This window comes from Myotis yumanensis, unplaced genomic scaffold (genome assembly GCF_028538775.1).
Source record: "Myotis yumanensis isolate MYYU_CA2020_CCGP unplaced genomic scaffold, mMyoYum1.0.hap1 SCAF_2, whole genome shotgun sequence".
In the NCBI taxonomy this organism is placed as follows: Eukaryota; Metazoa; Chordata; class Mammalia; order Chiroptera; family Vespertilionidae; genus Myotis; species Myotis yumanensis.
In genome coordinates, this window is record NW_027223753.1 from 174663349 (window position 1) to 174679895 (window position 16547).

The following is a 16547-nucleotide window of genomic DNA, read 5'->3' on the forward strand; positions in this document are numbered from 1 at the left end:
CATCGCGGCCTTTCCACTCTGCTCTCTGCCAGCCCCTCTACCCTTCCCTCTCCTCTCCCATGCCCTCCCTCTATTCCTCCTGGGCTCCTTCAGCCCCACGAGAATGAGCCATCCGCCTGTGGCCCTGGCAAGTGGGGTGGGGGTGGGGGAAAACATGGTGCCAAGGGTGCGGCCACTGTGGCAACAGCTACAGGCTAAATGTGAAGGATGGGGCTGGGCAAGCATGTGCCTGGGTTGAATCTGAGCTGAAAGAATGTTCGTGTTGCCCCTGCCCCAGAGGTGGGGCTCGCTGCTCAGAATAGAACCAAGCAAGTCAGAGCTGGAAGGGGCCTTCAAGATGATCTGATTCAACCCTCTTGTGTGACGGATGCAGCCGAGCGCTGGAGAGGTGATGGGTCCGACCCAAGCTCACACAGCGAGGTGGCACCAAGAGCAGGAATGGGGGCCCAGGCCTTCCCTGAGGGCCTATGGGGTGCCCCGCACTAGAAAAGCTCTGCCCACCTGATTTATTTAACCCTTCAGCACACACTTCAAGTGGATTAGCACCCCCATTCTAGAGATGAGGACACTGAGGCTTGGAGAAGCTGTGTCCCCAGATCTCCCAGCTAGAAAGTGGTAGAGCTGGTTTTGAACCCAGATCTTCCTCACAACTTCCCTCTTTACATCTCCAGAATATTGAGACTAAGGAGTGAAGATTGAGGGATGGAGAGAGTGTCATGCATTCAACAGCTCTAGAGACACAGGGGAAGGGGACACAGGCTGGGAAAAATCCCATCCTGCAACTGTAGATAGGTCTTCCATGGCTTCTCTGAAGTGGCCCAAATATGGATGTTCTTCCTAAATTCCCTTTTGAGAGTGTCAGCGGGAGGAGGGGAAAAAAAGTTGGCTGCTGGCCCTTCTAGGTTGTAAGGCTGTAGAGATACAAGAGAGGCCTTGAGCCGCAAGATCCCTCTGATTTCCTACCTGGGGGAGGCTGCAGTTCAGCTCCGGACCAGTGAAGGGGCCCTACAGCTTCATTGCCCCATCCCAGAGCTGCTCAGGGGGCACCGGCCGTGCTGTCCCACCCCAGCTCTACAGACAGGCTCCAAAAGCTCATCCTTATACCTCTCCTGCTCCCCAGCCTTCTGGTCCTGCCCTACCTCTTCTTAGCCCCCCACTGACTCTATTTCATTCATTCATCCACAAATACATGCCACCAAAATTTGTCAAGTACCTACTATGCATCAACACTGTGCCAGGCACTGGGGATACAGCAAAAAGCAGACTACCCAGTCTAGCAGGAAGGCAGCATTAACCATATAGTAAATACATTAATCATTAATTGTAAAAAGATTAACATTATAAATAAATGATGTAAATAAATTAAAATTGCAAAAAAGAATGTAAATAAATTTATAATTATAAATTGGTGTTATGAAGAAAAGTATCAAATGATGTGAGAAGTTATGACAATAAGTTTATATGTATGGGATGATTATTGAAGCATTAGAGGCTACAAATTGTTATCCTATATGACAAAAGGCTAATATGCAAATTGTCCCTTCGACTGGCAGTTCGACTGGGAGTTCAACAGGGGCGGGACTGGCCAGCCAACCTCCTGTGTCCCCTCCCCCCTGGCCAGCCCGGTCGATCCGCCCGATCAGGGCGGGCCGGCCGGACCTCACCCGTGCACGAATTTGTGCACTGGGCCTCTAGTTACTAATAATTACCCAAATAGGAGGGCTGAGAGTAACCTCTCATTTGCAATCATTCCCACTCACCACCTGCAGTTCTACAGTGGGTCTCCAGTCTCCCCCAACAGGGACTGCTCCCGTCTGTCCTGGAGGGCCCAGCTGACATGGTTGGGAGCCAGGTGATTACATGGTGGCCCCAATGCAAACAGTGCCCTCCACTACCCACTCCACTACCCAGCTCAGGATTGAGTGGGGGGCAGGAGGAGATGGCAATCCAGAGGTGGTGAGGAGGCTGAGAGAGAGGATAGCCCAGGTAGGGTCAGGGCACACGCTTGAGACAGAGCACTGGGAGGAGGGGTGGCCTGGGGCTGGTGGAGGGGCAATGGGCCTAGCTATGGGTGTTGAGCCTCTGGTATTGCTCCAGGGAGAAATCCCTCCCTGATCTGCCTTCTGATCAGATCCTCACGCCCACACACATGCACTCTCACTGACTTTAGGGAAGGGCTGGACCAGCCTGTGAAAGGGATAGCAGAGCTGGACAGGCCCTGTCTTGAGGTCAGACAGCCTTGGGCTCACATCCCACTGCAGTCCCTTCCTGACTGTGCAACCTCAGGCAGGGCCCCTGGTCTCCCTGAGCCTCCTGCCCCCTCTCTGTTCCCTGAGAGAACAGAAGCTGTCCCCATGTATGGCTGAGAGGATTTGATGAGCTCATGTACGGAAAGCACCAAATATAGTACCTGGCCCATGGTTCACCATTCATAAATGATGGCCGTTACTCTGATTATATAACACCATAATTACTGTATAATTGTAATAAAAGAAACCTTACTTATGCCCTCTGGGCTCCCACCTGGTTCCCTGAGCCTCTCTGGAAGTTCACTCCCACGGTCGACCTCTTGTGAGAAGGAGTTTTATTGGTCTGAAAATTGTCTCAGCCAGAACCTCTTGAGATCAAGGCGGGACACACAGTAGGTGCTCAGTATGAATTTGAGGAGTTGGGGAGAGGTGGGGAGGGAGAGTCTGGGAGACCCCCACATACTGCTGGGGGTATGCACAGTGCCTCCTGGCTTTGAACCCCAGGCTCTCTGAGCACAAAGCTGGCTGTCCCACCATACTGGGTAGGGCCTGGCCCAGCTCTACACTCTTTACAGGCTGGGGAGTGTGGTTGGAAAGGTCTGGCTAGTTGAGCCTTCCCAGCCAGCCGGGCAGTCACAGCCTCAGCCACGAAGGCAGGTTCAGCCACTGCAGGGCACAGAGCACACCTGGAACCCATTAGGCTGGGCCCGGGGCTTGTTCCCTCTCAGTCTAAGTAGAGTGGAGGGTTTGTTTTGACTATTTTAAATTGTGCAGATTTTAGGACCTGAAAATTGGAAGCCCCCAATACCCAAATGAGCAAACAGAGCAAGAGCAGAGGGCTGAGGCAGCAGGAAGAGTCCAGTCTTCATGGAGCCCATGCTGTGGGCATGATGCTCACAGGTGCCTTTATAGTCCCAGTAACCATGCCAGGTAGAAATTAGAGTCCCTAACTTCCAGATGAGGAAGGGCAGCGACTTGCCCAAGGTCACTGGGCTAGTAAGGAGCAGGTCTGGATTCCATACCAGGTTTGTCTGACACTTAGGCCAAGTGGAGGTCTTTCCTGGGACCACCAAGACTGCAGGAGGTAGGGCCCTGGGCCACTGTCTCGAACATGAGGCACACAGCTGCAGTTGCTCAGACCCTCACCCCAGCCAGGGGACAGGAGTCTGAACCTCTGCACTTGGCTCCTTCTCCCAAGTTGCCAGCTCCTGACCTCAATTGCCCCAGGCAGTTGTGCCCCCCGGGTCAGGGTCAGGTTGACCTTGGCGGAAGGGAGAGTCTGTGGGCCCTGGGCTACTGCCAAGGCCTCATGAAATGAAAGGGAACCTTGTCCCATCCCACACAGGGCCCATTCTCTGAGCACTCTCCTGCCAGCCCAGCCCCCACGGACCAAGACCTGATCCCTCTGTGCCAGCTATTCATAGACTCATGGACGAGCATCTGTTGCCAGGGGCAGGGCCTTTCCAAGTCCCCCAAACCCAGCCCATAAAGTTTACAGTTTCGGAAACTGAGGCTCAAGGAACGGAGGGACTCCCTCAAGGCCACAGAGTGAGTTAATGGTAGAGCAAAGACTCAAACCCCGTCCCTTGCTTTCCAGGCCTGAGCCTTTTCGCTGGGATCCTGGGCCTCACCCTAAATAGCCAGTCCTGCGTTACCTTCCTCCCACCCATAGCTGCTCCCTGACCCCCCTTCACTCTCACAGAGAGACCCGCTAAAAATGCTTGTAGGATTATCCATTTCTAATTATTCGATCATCTCAGCTACCTAACCAAGAGGAGAGGGGGCTGCCTTGCGAGGTAATGAGTGCCCCATCCCTGGGAGTGGTCAAGCAAAGGCTAGATGCCCACTTGTATTGGAGATTGCAGATTGGGGAGCCTCTGTCTGAGCAATGTTCTCTCTAGGCATTCCCAGCTGACTTGGCTGGACTCCTCACAGCCCTGGGGCAACCCAAGTGAAGATAAGTCTCACAAGACCAGGGGGCCCAGGGGGCCCAGGGCCACCACAGCATGCCTGTATTGGCCACACCCTGGAGGGGCCAGCATGTCCGGGAGGAGACACATTTATAAAGGCACTACCTGGGAATCTGTCAGCCATCCCTCTCCTCCGGGGTCCTCATGCTTCCTTCACCCTGGGGAGCCCATGCTCTGACAACAGTGGATCTGGTCCCCACAAGAGTCACCCAGAAGAGTCCAGCCCCTCTTAGGTCTCTTATTCCCTTGCCCCTTGCATCTTGGGGCTCAGACTCTTATATCTGCCTCAAGGTATGAAGCTGTGTTTATTTCCTTAAAAAAATAATCTTTTCTTTGCAACTATGTTATACTATTATTTCTCAGGAAAATAGTTTGGACCAACCTATCTTCTGCCCTAAGCTCACCTCCCCACCCCCAGGCTCATCTCTTTCTTTGGGTCTTAGGAAACCCCTAGAGCAGCGGTTCTCAACCTGTGGGTCGCGACCCCTTTGGGGGTCGAACGGCCCTTTCACAGGGGTTGCCTAAGACCATCGGAAAACACATATATAATTACATATTGTTTTTGTGATTAATCACTATGCTTTAATTATGTTCAATTTGTAACAATGAAAATACATCCTGCATATCAGATATTTACATGACGATTCATAACAGTAGCAAAATTACAGTTATGAAGTAGCAACGAAAATAATTTTATGGTTGGGGGTCACCACAACATGAGGAACTGTATTAAAGGGTCGCAGCATTAGGAAGGTTGAGAACCACTGCCCTAGAGTGTGTATGTGGGTGGTGAGGGAGTGGGACGGCTTTGGCTTAGGCCACTCCAGATCCTTATTCTTGAGTCTGAACAGACCCACTGGGCCTGGCCAAGCTGAGAACACAGCTTGGAGGGAATGGGAGGGGGTGGGTGTGATCCCTCTTGAAACCTCTAGCTGGGGTTCCCTTTCCTGGCAGGTCTTGCTTTCCTTCAGGACTGCCCTTCAGCATTCTCTCAGAGGCACAGAATATGCCTCAAAAGTTGGCCCCTTCTGCTGGTTGAAATACGGGTCCAAGGCAGGAGAGGTGAGTGGGAGGAGAAGCACAGACATCTCAGGAGTCCTTGCAAATACTGAGGGGTGGGTTGTAAGGGTTTCTACGTTGCCAGTTTGAGAGCTGGAGCTGCTGGATTATTATTAATACTTGTGTGTTAAAGGAAAGAGGTGACCCTTGGGAGGCTGAGAGACTTGCAAACACCCAAGAGATGGACACAAAATAACAATGACCTTTGACTGATATTCTGCCACACCCGGCCCTTTACATACGTTGTCTCACTCACACATACACTGTCTCACTCACTGGCATCACAGCAATGCCAGGGAGGCATTATTAGACCCATTGGACAGAGGCAGAAACTGAGGCTCTGAGAGGTTATGTGACCCACCCAAGGACACCATTATGAACCAACCTAGACTCATCACTGCTGTCCTGCCAGCTCCAGAGCAATATTCTTTCCTCCACCAAGCACTGAAAGGGCAGTAGTGGGGCATCGGAAGATGCCAGAGTGGGGCTCTATCCACCCTGCACCCTCTTACATCTGGGGAGACTGAGGCCTGGAGAGGTGAAACAACTTGTCTGAAGTCACACAGTTCTTCGGGAGTTGAACCAGGGCAGATTTCAAGGCAATAAAAATGTTCTGAATTGCTGACCTGTGGGTCAGTCCCTCCCCCCTCCCCATCAATCTGTCACACGCACACTCTGGTTCAGCTTCTGTAGTTGTGAAGTTTGCTACCCACACACCTGTTGTTTTGGGGGGCTTGAGTCAGGTCCCTCTGAGCAGGATGCTGTCCCTCATTTCATCCTTTTCTCCCCAAAGCCCATTGGATGATCTGCACCCCCTCCCCTACCCCATCCCCCAAGGGACACAGGGTCTCTGGTTTTTGTCAGGCCTGAGAGCTGGTGAGATTGATTTATGAGAGGAGCCCTACCCCCACCTCACCCTGAGCTCTTGGTCCCCCTCCCCCTTCTCCTCCTCTTCCTCTTCCAACTCCTCCTCCCCTGCCTGACTGCCTGCTCAGTTTTCCACAGAGTCAGGATTTCCCTGGGGCTGGGGGCTCCAAGCCAAGAACAACACAAGACCGGTTCCCCCACCTCCCCTGCCCCTCCCCTCTCCCTCTAGCTCACTCCACCCGCCACAGTGGCCCCCTCAGTTGAGAGGAGGGGTTGAGGTAGAAGTCCAGGCTCAGCCTGATCCCCAAGGAGGGGCCAGAAGCCCACGTCCTTCTCATCATGAGCCATGGCTGCCCCCCTTCATTCCCTCAGAAGTGACTTTCTTCTGGGGTTCCCATGGGGGAGTGCACAGAGGAGGACTTTAGAAGTCCACATTGGGGCTGGGGGAGGACAGAGAGAATTCTGAGACCTCATTGAAGTGGGGTGAGGGGCGTCAAGAATAGTGAATGAGACCCACACTCTGAGGGGGCAGGCAGGTCAGTGGAGACCTGGGAATCCACATTGAGGACAAAGCAGAGAGGATTCTGGGACCTCTAATGGCTCTAGGAGGGGAAAGGGCAGAGAGGCCTCTGAGCCCCCCACACTGGAGATGGGAGGGGAGTTAGCTCTTCAGGTGGTTAGTGGGCTCCGGGAGGAGCAGAAAAGGGGATCCTAATCAGTCTCTTGTCCCCTCTCCACTGGGTGGGACTTGAGTCACAAGGAAGAAAGACACAGGCAGAGTCCTGCATGATGAAGAAAGTGTTGAAGGAGCAGCGAGCCAGACAGATCCCAGAGCTAGGATCAGAGTAAAGAAGGGTCAGGGCAAAAAGGGGTGGGGTGAGAGGCCAGAGGAGGGTCATGGCCGCTGGCTGAGTCCTGCTTCCGGCTGGCCTGGCTGGAACACTTGATTTTGGCCCTTGAGGAGACATGGAGGCATGGGGGTGGGGTGGCCAGGAACCCTGTTTCCTCTCTGAGTAGGGGCCAAGACACCCAGACCAGGACAGGCAGACAGACAGAGCTTCTCCCTGGAGAAGAGCTCTCTGGAGGGCCTGGAGCTGGCCAGCCCGAGGGATGCTGGAGGGGAAGCTAGATAGAGCTGGACCAGGAGCCTGCTCTGCTGGGCCTCTCTCAGCCTGTCCCCCCAGCCACCTCCCTCCACCCCCAACCAGACTGGCCTTCGTCCCTCTCCAGGCAGTGTGAACCCAGTGACCCCTCCAAGATTGCCTCTTTCACACAGCACTCCTTTGATGAGTCTCTGAAGGCCTTGGATTTCCTCGACGGCAGGCCCCTGCCTGACCCCGTGTGAAACCCCACTGCCCACCCCTCCTCTGTTTCCGACCCATGACTATGGAGGAGAGGCATTCCCCAGGCTGCCTGGGCAGTCCTGCTCTGTGAGAGGCCCCCAGATACCTCCTCAGTTAGAACAAGAAATGAGAATCCATTTTTTAAGTCACACCTCCTCACCTAGCCTTAGCTGAGTTCATCCTTGACCCCAGGCTGTGCACAGAGCAGGGGATTTAGAAGGGAAACAGAACTTCTGAAGAATACTCAGTAAGATGGAGTCACAGGGTTCCTCTGCTTCAGAGGTAGAGCAGGGCTGGGGGCAGGGACAGGGTCATAGCCCGGCCGGTCTAAAGAGCATCAGTGATGGACTAGACCTGTTTCCTCCAGGACAGGCCAGATGGGTGGCTGGGGCCCCTGGCTTCTCCCTCTGACATCATGGCAGGCAACGGTGGGGGGAGGGTGGGTGGCAGGGGGAGGGGCGGCTGCCCCCTTCTACCCATGGCAGCTCAGGCCTGGCTCCTCTTGGGAACACACTTCGAAGTCCAGCCAACCCTTCCCCCCTCAGCCAGGGCTAACCTCCTCCACTCCCCTTGTAACCCTCCTCCCCCCAGGCCAAATCTGGCCAATTTGTTCTGAGACAGGGTTCTGGTTTCATAGCCTCATTTGAATTATTTCCAACCAGAATTCCTGCCTCCTCCTTTGCAAGCTCTGCCCTCCCCTCCCCCAGCCTCCCTTCTGCCTGAGCTGCTGCCTTGGCCAAGGCTGGTGTGGAAGGAGAAGGGCTGGACCCCTGCACACACTTGAAATGACCGTGGCTATTTCCCCTCAGTCTCTGGGCACTCCTGGCCTCCACACAGCTTGCAACCCTGAAAGGGAGGCCCTGGAGGCTGCCACTCAAGAGTTCTGTTTCAGGCCTGAGGACGTGGGAGCCCGGGCTCTGCTGGCCGTCCCCACTGGGGCCTCAGTCACCCTACCTGGGCTAGGAGCAGATGCTGTTCTAGAGCTGAGCCCAGAGCCCAGCCCTGCCCACAATAGAGTTTAGCTGCCAAATTAGAGCAAATCCCCATCCCAACTAGCCATCCTCGCCCGCCCCCTTCCCAGCACATTCTCTAGCCCCAGGAGCAGGAAAAGCTCCGTGTTTCAGATGTCACAGCAAGCGTATCAAGAGGAAGCTGTCCCTTATGCACAATCAGATTTGTGAAATAAATTACAGGCAGCCCCTAGAAAAAGCAGGCAGAGATCCCGTTCCCCCACCTCTTTCCAGAGACTGTTCTGACCCAGAGCCAGACCCCCAGGGGGTAGGAGGTCTCTTCCTCCAGGCCCTATGCTCAGAAGGTAGGCAGAAAATATTTCTCCCTTTGTTTACAAAACAAAGTATGAGGCCCAGAGATATTTAACAAAATTGTCAGAGATCACACGGCAGAACCATGAGCCCCAACCAGCTGTCCCACAGGCTGATGTGTCCAGCACACCACACTGTGGGTCTGGGTCACCCTGGAGGACACTGCTCAGCCCAGGAGGCCTGGCCTCCTCCCTCCTAGGAGCTGCTGAGCAACCATCTGCAAACCCCTCCCCCTGGGAGGTGATCCTGGAGCCGGGTCCAACAATCTGTTCTGCTGTTCAGGTGTGTCATTTCCTGAGCCCTCGGGTAGGGGCTGGGGTTGGGTATGGCCCTGCTGGCACCAGTTCAGCATCTTCATTTCACACACGCAGAGCTGGGCTCCCAGTGCAGAGCTGCATGTGGAACTAGGAGCCCTGGCGCTCAGTCAAACTGCACAGCACCCCACTCCTCCCCGCGCCGCTAGAGCCTCTCATCTCTTCATCCAGGCCCCTGTGGTCCTTGTCCTCAAGGCCCCCTCTCTGGTCAAGTGACAGAGACCCTGGTTCAAATACAAGCTCTAACTTGTATTAGGCATGTGACCTTGGGTTAGTTACTTCCCTGGGCCTCAGCTTCCCTATCTGTAAAACGGGGTAATAGCATCTTCCTCACAACCTCAAAAGGTTGTTATGGGGATGAAACTATGTAAAATGTTTCGTACAAGACATAGTCACTCCCTTCTCCCCCCTTCATATATCCTGTGCTCAAGTCCAGGACAAGCCCAGTTTAGAAGGAGAAAGTGCCCTCAGCAGAGGTAGAAACCCAGAGATGTAATATTATAGATGCCTGTGAAATGTAACACAAGACCCTCAGCCTCTGTTCTTCCATCTGAAAACATGTAAACATGGTGGAGATGAAATGAGACAAGGGAAGTGAAAGAAAGTCACAGGAAAGGAAAAGGTAAAAATCCCAGTTCCTGTCTTCCGTGACTCCACATGCTCCACACTGAGGCCTGGCTGTGGGAGAAACCCTCTCCCGCTCCTGGGCAGGGGAGGAACCCTCTCCCGCTCTGTCCTCCCAGGGCCATGCTAGGGCTGGGGAAGCCATGGGCAAACTACGGCCCGCAGGCCGGATCTGGCCTGTTTGAAATGAATAAAACTAAAAAAAAAAAAAAGACCGTACCCTTTTATGTAATGATGTTTACTTTGAATTTATATTAGTTCACACAAACACTCCATCCATGCTTTTGTTCCGGCCCTCTGGTCCAGTTTAAGAACCCATTGTGGCCCTCTCGAGTCAAAAAGTTTGCCCACCCCTGGGCTAGGGTCTCCATGACTCATCTTCCACAACAAGAAGCTCTTTTTTGTGAAACACAGAGCTGGATGCCCTGCCTGCTGGCCCCTGGCCCAGAGAGGGAGGATGGGTCAGGGACTACAGGGAGGGTCTGGACTCCTCAGGGGTTCCATAGCTAACTCGCACTCCCACCTCCACCCTGATGCCACTTTGTTCTGCTCAGGCCGTGGGAAGAGCTTACGGGGTCAGGAAGCCGGAGAAGGCTCTTCAAGGAGGTTCCATGAGGCTGTGCTGGTACTCAGAGGTCATGGGGACCCTAGACCTGTAAGGTCACTGTCCCCTCAAACCCACACTTCTTCCTAAACAGACACAGAGTACAGGTTCCATAGATTACCTTCCCCCGAAAACATGACACATACACACTTTATTGCTTCTTGAAAGCATCTGTTAAAGGCTTTCCATGTGCCCACACTTTCTTTACATCATCTTGCTTCATTCTCTCAGTGACCATGTGAGGTAGATGTTATGAACTCGTTTTACAGATAAGGAAACTCCAAAAGGCTAAGTGAGTTGTTCAAGGCCACACAGCTCCCATGTAGTAGAGCCAAGAACTTACAATCAGATGCCTTCAGAGGTGGATCCTGCCTTTTAACTCAGCAAGGCCTCATTCCGCTCAGTCTGCCTGACTGCTACTTCCTAACACCCCTTCTCTGAGAATAGATTTGGTTGTCCTGCCAGACCCACAGGACACCCCTCACCCCTGACACTGTTCCCCTAACACCTTCTGTGATGCCCATTAGTTCCCTACTCTAATCACAACCCTCCAACCCTGGCATCTGCTTGGGTACTGATGCTCCAGGGTTGGGCCTATTAAAGACGCCACCACAGGAGCAGAGGGAGGAGCCCCCACAACAACCACTTGCCTTCTTCCCAGGCTGGCTATTTGGAAGGTGCTTTCCCTGGACATCAAGGCAGAAGAGCAGGAAAGGAGTCAGGATGACTGGGATTCATTTCAAATGTCTCTCTAGTTAGGGGTGAGAGTAAGTGGGTGAGGACCAAGTTTTGGTGTGTGGTTGTTGTAATTTTGTGGGGATAGAGAGGAAAGGACAGAACAAATTCTATATACTAATGTGGAAGAAATGACCAAGAGAAGGCATAGATATAACTAAGAGAAAGAGCAGAGACTATAATTTGTGGGTTTTCTTACTCTCTTTCACAGCCCTAAATATAGGAATTCAATCCTCTTTATCCATCCAACCATCTAAACATTCACTCATCCATCCAACCATCCATTCATCCAATCATCCAGGTACCTAATCATCTAATTATCCATTCATTCATCCATATATCCATTGTCTATCCACTCATCCACCCTATTTGTTCATCTTTCCATCACCCATCCATTTATCTACTCACCCAGCCATTAATCTATTTACCTACTTATTTATCTTCCATCCTTCTATCCACTCATCCATTCATCTATTCTCCAAATATTCACATATTCATCCATCCATCCACGTATTCTCTCATCCAAACACTTGCTTGCCTATTCTTTTATTTGTCCTACCATTCATACATCCATTTACATATCTATTCACCTGCTCATCATCCACTCATTCCACTATTCTTCATTCATACATACACTCACTTATCTATCCACCTATCCCTCTATCTATCCACCCATTTACTTTCTCATCTACCCATTCATTCATTCATTCACCCATCCATTCATCTACTTGTACATACATACACACATACATACATATTTAATTCCATCCATCAATGTATTCATCTATTAACTCACTTATATAGAATTGCATAATCTAATAATGTTCTAAGCACAATGCCTGGTACAGTAAGCATTCAGTAATGGTAATCATAGTAGTTGTTCTTATTCTAAGATTTTATTTGAGAACCAGAACAGTGTGGGAGTAAAAAACATCATCTCTGGAGTAGACTACCTGGATTCAGATCTTGGCTCTGCCACATACTAGTTCTGTGACCTTGGACAAATTACTTGTTATTTAACTTCTCTTAGTCAAGCTTCCCCAACTGTAAAATGGAAATGGTGAGAGTACATTTCCATTGAGAGGCAGAAATGTAGGGTTGTTCTGAAAATTAAATAAATTACTAAATGTAAAACACTTAGAATAATGCCTGACACATAGTAAGCCCTCAACACATTATTATTATTATTATTATCATCCATCCATCCCACAGGCATTACTGAGCCCCTATCTTGTGCCAGACCCTGGCACATCTCCCTGGGAAATATGCATTATAAAGATACGGTGCCTCTTTTAAGGAGCAGAGAAGACAAACAGGAACATTTACAATGCAGTGTGATAAGAATTCTCAGAGAGGCATGGAGGATGCCTGTAGGAGCAGGGAGGGGACATCCCCCCAAATACCCACCCCAGCCTCTTCTCTTCTCTCTACAACTCTCCTGGGCAGTCCTGCACACTCTCTGCATGTCATCTCTGGCCTCCGTGCTGTGCCTGACACTCTGGCTCAGATCTGGGTCCTGAGCTCCAGATCCACGAATTCAATGGCTTTAGGGGATCTCCCCTTGAAAGCTTCAAACTGAACCCATTGTTCTCCACACATATTGCTCTTCTTCCTGTACCTTCTGAATCCATAAATGGTGCCAAAGTACACCCAACTGCCCAGTCCTCAGAATCACTACGCTTAGACATCGACTGTCTCTCCCCTCTCACACCCAATCAATCACTAAGCATGTTGCTACTTACCTCTGCAAGGTAAGATCCCTCCTACCTGCCCCCTCTTTGTCATCTCTACTGCCCCTCTTCCTCACCCTATTTCCACCCAGGACCTCATTACTCTTCACCTAGACTGTGACCTTCTCCCCTGCCTTCCTGTCACCATCTCTATCTTCCAATCCACCCTTGACACCTGCCTCACTCCACTTCCCAAAAACACTGATGTCACTCTCTTCTTCAAAGTCCACCAGTGACACCTGGACTGTTCCTGTGTCGCCATGTTATTTATCTTCCTCCTCCACTGAACTGTAGGCTTCTAGAAGGTGGCTCACTTATCTCCATTGCCTGGGGCTCAGTGCCTGGAAGAAGGTGCAATAGAGAAAAGTCTGTACCAGCTGCGATGGGGGAATTTTACCGGAAGTCGGCAGCACAATAATTGCTCAGAGAGATCATGCTGGGACTGTTTGGGAGTAGGAATAGTCCAGATTGGGCAGGAAGAGAAGTATATCCCAGAAGGCCCCCAGCCAGAGAGAAAAGGGGACCAGAGATTTTAAAACTAGGCAGACAGGAGGAAGTGATGGGAGCCTGGATATCATTGCAATCTTGGAGGAAATGGCTTAGTGATAACCAGGATCAAAGTGTAGCCCACTGTGCTGCTGGAGGCCAACTGGGAATAAAAGAGGAGGTTACTAGAGGTGAGAGGTCAACATCTGGGTATAAAAGCCAAGAAGCTGGACTTGGCCAGGTACCAAGTCCCAGAAGAAGCCTGACTCAGAAAGGATGACAGAGGTCAGGATGGGAAGCAGGCAGTATAAGGTAAGATTTCAATATTTGAGTAGGTAGCTTCAAAAATAAGTGGAGAGGATGATGGGAGAACAATGCCTGGGAGTGGTGCAGGAGGTGGCTGTGGGGGAAGGAGTGGCAGGGTGTGTGGGAGTCAGTGGTGTCTGGAGAAAGCCAGCTCCTGTACCCCCCACATTCCTTCAGACACACCCGTTCCTGGTCCCCTCAGGCAAGTGCCACCTTTCTCACCTACTCTAAGTTCAGTGCCCAGGGAAGGGAGCATGTCTCCTGCCTCTCCCTGTCAGGACAGGACAAAGTGGGGAAAGGGGTCTTCCCTGGCCCCCAACAGACAGGGTCAGGGCAGCCTCCTCTGGCTGATGTCACAGCAGGCCTCCAGCCAGATCCTGAGTCTGTTTTCATTCCTGCTCCATGAGATGGGAATAATTAATGAGAAACAGAGAGGGACAGGGAGGGGAGGTGGAGGGACAGAGCTGCTTGCCTGTCTGTCAGACCTGCGCCCCCACCCCTGAGCTGGAACCCTACACCATTCCTGGCCTGGACTGACAGTGCCTTCAGCACCTGGGCCCCCACCCTTCTACCTTCCTTCACCCTGGCTCTCCTCTTCTCTCTCCCCTCCCCTCTCTGAGAAAGGTAAGTCCAGGCAGCCTTTGCTCATGTGTGCAGAGCCCCCTCCTAGGGGGGAGAGCATCACTCGGAAGTGGCCCAGGAAGGGCCTGGATGTGTCATCCAGGTGCAGCATTTCTAGATTCCCCTTGGCCCTCTTCCAAGGTATCCTGATATAGAGAGAAGAAAACAGAAGCATGGATGGGTTAAGTCGGATTCAGATCTTGTTTTGCCATTGACTGACTCTGTGACCCCAGACAAGCCATGTAATCTCTCTGAGCTCTTTTGTGGAAATAGGGGTAGAGTGAATCATGTTCTCAGACATGCTTGAGGGCAAATGCACCTTGTAGTAGAGAAGAGGTAAAGCAGAGGACTACAGAAGTAGCAACTTACGGGGTGCCCCAAGAACACTGTGGAATTGTAGAACTGCTGGGACCAGATGCCCAAGACTGACTCTCTGGGTTATGGGAAGCAGATGGCCCCAACTGAGGATGAATTATGGGGAATAAAAGGCTTGTTCAAGGTCATATATCCATGACTGTGTTCCTTCCCCCATCCTCTGAGTTGGAATGAGGAAGGAACAGGGTCGTGGACATATGACATTGACCAATAGACTGCCCTGCTCTTACCTGTCCCAGGATCTTTGCACATACTGCTCTCTCCCTTCCCCTCTTGCTAACTACTAACAGTCACCAAGGCTTACTTCAAGTCACCTTCTTGGGCAGTCTTCTTTGATAGAATTCCTAGCCTGGGTCCCTTCCTTCTAGCACCTGGTGCTTAACTAGCTGTAGCACTTACTTCATCATATCATATTAGTTGGTTTATATACTAGTATTAGTGTCCCCCTCTGAGCTATGTGTACCTCCAGGGAGTGGTGCTATAGCCGGTTTATCTCCACTTCCCTAACTCCACACTCTGGGACTTGCTTTTGAACAGGCTTAATGAAGGTCTGTTGAATAAATGAATGAGTAAGGGAGGAAGTGAATAAAGATATACTCAGGGTCCGATGCCAAAAGGTTAAAGGTACCTGGATGGTAATGGGGGCCCCAGCTCCCTCTCCTGGGCATCAGATAACTGGTTAGAGGGCCCCCAGCCTTGTTCAAAACTAGCTCAGGTCCCTAGAGGTGTGATTTAGTCCCACACGGGTAACATTTACCTCAACTTGTGATTATATACATTTCTTTGTATGATTGTTTGAACAGCCTCCATGTCCCTGTTAAACTGAGGTCTTTGAAGCAGCAGCTCTCTCTGTTCTTGCTCATCCCAGTATCGCTAGTGTCCAGCACAGTGCCTGGCACATAGTAAATATGCAGTAAATATTTGAACAATCAATACAGGGGAAGAGCCCCCTCCAGGAGGGAGAGCAGGATCACTGGGCTAAAGGGAGAAATGAAGAAACCAGGCTTCCTCAGCAACTTGCTGCATTCTTTACCCATAATGAGCTTCTGCACTCTCACTGCCTCCAACCACCCAGGCCCCAGCAGCCTTTTCTCAGGAAGTGGGCCAAGGCCCCGGCTAAGCCTGCATCAAAGTGTTCAGCATCCCCATGGGTGGAATGGGGGTTGGTGGATTTCCCCAAGTGCTTTGGTTTCTTTGAACCCTGCTAGTGCCAAGCACTATTCAGCATTTTCCTATCTGTTCCTGTATTTTATTTAAACTTCATATTAATAAAAATAGTAGCTGACATTTTTGAGCACTTACTATGATCCTGGCACATACTTTACATATACCAACTGATGGATGCCTGTAGCAACCTCCTGAGGTAGGGATGATCGCTGTATCTTTGTGTAGATGAGGCACAGAGAGGTCAACCTGCCCAAGGCCACAGACTAGGAAGCTGGGCTTTGACCCTAGTTCTGCCTGTACTCTAAATCAGCGGTCGCCCACCAGTGGTCCTCCGACCACTGGTGGTCCATGAGGTCCGAAAGGTTGGCGACAGCTGCTCTAAATCTATGCCTTTCCCACTGCGCTACCCTAGTTGCTCCAGATTTTTCAGGTTCTAATCCCGGGTCTGGCCATCCAGGCTTAGATCTAAGGGCTGCTCTCCAGATTCCTGCTCCTGGGGCCACCCTGGAGGAGAGGGAAGCAGTCAGGGGCTAGGGTAGCCTAGAGCAGCCTGCTCTCCTCACCTGTCCCTACGCTGAGTTCAGGCATAGAGAGGGGCACAAAATGGGTCATTTGGGCCTGCCACTGCCTCTCTGGGGCAGCTGGATAAGGGGGTAAGAAATAGCTGCCCACCCCCAAATCTCAACGCCTCCCCCCCCCCCCCCCCCCCCCCCACCACACACACACACTGGCTTCCCTTTTTAAGCACTAACTTGGAGATCTAATCATTTATCCC